The sequence below is a fragment of the Gadus morhua genome, chromosome 10 (genome assembly GCF_902167405.1).
Source record: "Gadus morhua chromosome 10, gadMor3.0, whole genome shotgun sequence".
NCBI classification, from domain to species: Eukaryota; Metazoa; Chordata; class Actinopteri; order Gadiformes; family Gadidae; genus Gadus; species Gadus morhua.
The window spans coordinates 6,278,725-6,283,406 of record NC_044057.1 but is presented as its reverse complement, the minus strand read 5'-3'; the positions used below and the strand labels follow the sequence as shown (position 1 = coordinate 6,283,406).

Genomic DNA, 4,682 nt, shown 5'->3' with positions numbered 1-4,682 from the left:
AACAATGCAGACGAGATACTGAATTTGGGGTTTGCATCAGTTGCAAGCAATAATCATCAAGATTAAAAAAAATGAAGGCTGGAAGTATTTCACTTTGGGAATAATAATAATAATAATAAAATATATAGTATGATTTTCACTTACAAAATTCTTATATTGCAATATTGAACTGCATGTAATATATCCAATATTGGGGAAAAATCTGTTCTCAACAGCGCAGAATTACGAAATTGTTCAAATGTATAACTTTATTTCTTTATGTCTCTTTATAATTCGAAATGCAAAAAAAAGATCTGCAATGTGCGATTAACCTTAGGTAGGTATTTTTAAAAGTTCCCCAACTTCTAAGTAGGCAAATACCTAAAATCCATAGCCTCCCCCTTCAACATTTAGCAAGCTGCACAAACTTCACCCTTTCTTTAAAAGTAGGGATCAATGCAGAACTAAGTACCGCATGATGGCCAGTAGGGGGATTGGCTCAATTGGTAGGGGGATTAGCTCAAATGGTAGAGCGCTCGCTTAGCATGCGAGAGGTAGCGGGATCGATGCCCGCATCCTCCATAGTATTTTCCCGGGGAAAAATCTGCGTCAGTTTCTCCAAAACAACCTTGCAGTTTCACGTTCCTATACAACCATATATTCTCAAATGCATGTGCCTGTTCAAATTAAACATGGGCTCTGATGTTAATCCTATACTACTTGTAGTAGTGGGTGATCTTGAACCTATATATACAGTCCATGTGCAGGAACAGAAGTTACAGAACCATTCATTTACGGCTTCATCCTGTAGCTATGGATGTTCGGAATAGTTCAGATGTATTACTATCAACCTATATACCTTTCATGACTAGATATGTTTAATAATCAATCCATACTTTTTACAGCCCTTGATATATTCATATTGATTTTACTTTTACATTTTGAATAGGTGGTACAGAATCGTGTCACATATACTACTCCTTTTGTGAATACATTTTTGATGATTGACTTTAATCCCACTGCTTTTAAGGGAGGGTATTGTCGGCTAATCCTAAAGTGTGTGTGTTGCCCTCTGCCCTGTGGTCCTCTCTGAAAACAAGTGGTATCAATCTCGTGTGAAGATCTAACCCTAACCCTAACCTCCACTGTAGGCTACTGTAAACAAGGACAAATAATGTGAATAATTACAGGCCAACCTCTGGACTGAAGAAAAAGCAGGTTATGCTTTTAAAGATCCATATTAGTGTTGATTTTATCTATTGGAACGTTAGGCAATCAATTGAACATGATTTAATGCAACTGATACCTTTTAGATGCTCTCTCTATAACCGTTAGTAACCTACATGGGATGCTGTTGTTATTCTTTATAACCGATCATCTCCATACAGAAAAGGTGGCTTTTGAAATATTGTCGATCTGCTTAAACGTTGCAAACACCACATGAAGGTCGTCTAGTTTGACCTTTGGTGGCCTCTTCATGGAGGCCTACAGATATTACTTCTGCGACTTTTCCACTCACACTGAAAACAAACCCCTGTTTTCAGCAGCATCATTCAGGAGAGTAACCTGGTAAGTTACTGACTGATCAACTGATGTTGAGCTTAACATTATATCATTTACTCAATATCACTTCAATACTGGATCGAAATCCAGTATTGAAGCCATTTTTGCCCTGCTGAGCAGCTGGGTGAGTTTGTGAGTGTGCCTGTGTGTGTGTGAGAGAAAGCAGGGCTTTTGTTTCTTCTCTGTTTGACGGCACGACTTGGAGAAGGAAGAGAAAACGAATCAAAGGATTCATGCATATTTTATTCAAGAGTAAAAAAGGTGGATCGTCCCATGGGGCATGCTTACAGTGTTTAGTGTTGAGTGACTGGGGAGTCGAAAACAGATGGGGAGATATTCATAATCATAAGGAGAGAGAGAAAGAGAGAGAGAGGGAGAGAGAGAGAGAGAGAGAGAGAGACAAAAGAGACAGCGAAGGTTCAAGTCTCCAAAGAAGCACGAGAAGATAAACGCAACATGAAGAGAGATAGCTTAAATATTAAGAATAATGTCCATAATGTATATAATAATCATAGAATCAATATATCTTTAAATAACACGAGGAGTCGCCAAGAAATAGGATTTTAGAGAGAGATAGTTGACTTACTTTTACTTTAAATTGTGACAGCAGCAAATCCGCTTTTCTGTTAAAAATGGCTTTTTGCAATTGAATAGCGTGACTTAATCATTTTCTTTAACCATGCAAGCATGCTTGGGTGGCCTGAACGCCTGTGGCTCTGTATATAGTATGGTCTTCGTCGATGCTCGTGTTATATCGGCCATCGTTGTTCATAGTTTCAGTTATAAAGGGCTGCTATTCTTTGACCAGGAGCCGAGGAAAGAAGCTACGTCGCGCTACGCAGAGTCAACAGAAACGACAACACGGCATGAAAAAACAAAGAAAATAACGCAGAATGATTACAAAAATAATCAAATAAACAGTATGTACAACATAAATATATTCCAGTATCCTCATTTAATTTATATGGGCCAGAAGAAAAAAAAAATCTCCAAAGAATCAAAGGAAGGAAAACTCTTACTATAGTGAAACACAGAGCACGTAATCCGAAACATCATTATCAAATAACTTAACTTGTTGCATGCATTGCAATGCGTAAATATAAATGCTTTACAAAGACCCTTTCTTTTGACATTTTGCCCGTGGTTGCTCGGCTGGTCGCCTGCTTGCTACACCGAGTCCGTTTCCCACCCGGTTCGTGTGATTTTATCACCAGCCAGCAATGCTGTCCATCGTACAGGACAACATTTGGACAGCACCAAGACAAGAAAAGGAGCATATAGAAATAGAATGAATAGAATATGACTTCACGTTTCACCACCACTCACCCTCCCCATCCCCCCTCCCCTACACACACAAAGCATCCCATGTAATTCCATTGTACTGCTTGTGCAATCCCAGCATCTGAATCCATCGCGTGTGCAGTATCATTCCCACTGTATGTGTTGTTCCATGGATAGCGTGGGGGGGGGGGGGGGGTCCAATGCAGGGGCCACCAGAATAATACCGCTTTCTGCTCCCTGGAGCCACGCCCCCTCAGATTGGTTACCGATGAAGGAAGATGGATGGGGTAGTGCTACAAAAGCTAACTAGGGAACCAAAGGCTAACGAAAGAAAGTGAAAAAAGAGCCGGTGGGGATTAGAGCGGACCGCCTTGTGAGTCTGTGGCCCCCCCGCACCGGCTCAGATGAAGCCCCTGATGCATAAACAGTTTGTATGCAGCACTACGCAGCAACACTTTTGATTTCGTTTTTTTCCTCTCTTGGTACTCTGCATGCAATGCACATGTCACTCACGTTTCTTTCAAACACGCCCACGCGAAAAACCACCACCCATTCACAGTTACACACAGATACAACCCACCCATCTATCACACCAACACGCAGGCACACTCTCACACACACACACACACACACACAAACACACACTTCATGTCAATTAGCTTAGAAAACCAATCTTACATTGTGATTACTAACCACTGCTTTAGATTAAAAAGCCCAATTTGGACACACACACACAAACACACACACACGCACACACACACACACACAGTTCATAAGTTCTAACTTTACCCTAAAAAGAACCCACACCAAATGCACAGCAAACACGACACAGCCCAACAACACCATGCTGACCACACCCTCCCATCACAGTACACAGTAAACAGTATCGCTCGTGCTTTGCATTGAGCAGGTTATTTGCTTCCTCTTCTGGCCAGCACGTGGGATTTGTAGTTTTTGTAGTTCAGTGAGAGCCATGTATGGTATAGTCCCGGTGATGCTCACACCTTATACACACGCGCACACACACAGTTCAAAAGAAAGAGGACAGGGGGAAAGGTAATGGTGCTGAATGCGTGTGAATGCGTGTATATGCACATTGTTCTGTATATGACAATGTATAGATTCATATCTAGGGGTGATGACCTCTCCGTGTTGGGGATGGTGTCTTTGTATACACCGCGTTGATGAGCCTGGTTCCTTAGCGAATGGCCTTCCTGTGTGTGTGTGTGTGTGTGTGTGTGTGTGTGTGTGTGTGTGTGTGTGTGTGTGTCTGACTACTGTGTGGGCGGGAGAAGAGGAAAGGAACCAAACAAAGAGAACCAACGCCGTGGTCATCACTGTATATTGCTGTTGCTGTCGGTGCCGTTGGGCTCGCCGACGTTCAACCGGCCCAGGGGCGTGTCCAGGCCGGTCCCGCCCTCCCGGCGTGGGGGCATGCGCTCGTTGATGCGGTCCAGACCCTTCGCCTCCTCGAAGCTCCGGATCCGGTGCTGCGGGGAGAAGCCCCGGATGGCTGCGGAGACACACGCACACACACACGCACATACATATGCATACACGCATCGGCACGCACGCACACATACACACACATACACACACACACATACGCACACACGCATGCACACATTGGCACGAATACACGCAAACACACTCATGCATACGCATACCCACGCATACACACGCATACCCACGCATACACACGCACGCACACACACACATGCAAACACACGCACAAACATGCATACACGCACACATAGACACACATACGCATACATGCACGCACACAACACACATACACACTATGCACGCACACATACACACATATGCACACACATACGCATTCACGCAGCAGCACGCAC

The 4,682-nt window shown here is 43.3% G+C and overlaps 1 non-coding gene and 1 pseudogene across 1 annotated transcript; one reads left to right on the top strand and one right to left on the bottom strand.

Annotated features, from left to right (window-relative positions):
* The first annotated feature begins 488 nt into the window (after positions 1-488).
* On the top strand, positions 489-561 carry trnaa-agc (transfer RNA alanine (anticodon AGC)). The gene has a single exon. It is a non-coding gene; the product is annotated as a tRNA-Ala (tRNA).
* Positions 562-1,764: 1,203 nt separating this feature from the next.
* Positions 1,765-4,682, bottom strand: part of LOC115552601 (serine/threonine-protein phosphatase 2B catalytic subunit alpha isoform-like) — a 32,122-nt pseudogene continuing 29,204 nt past the window's right edge.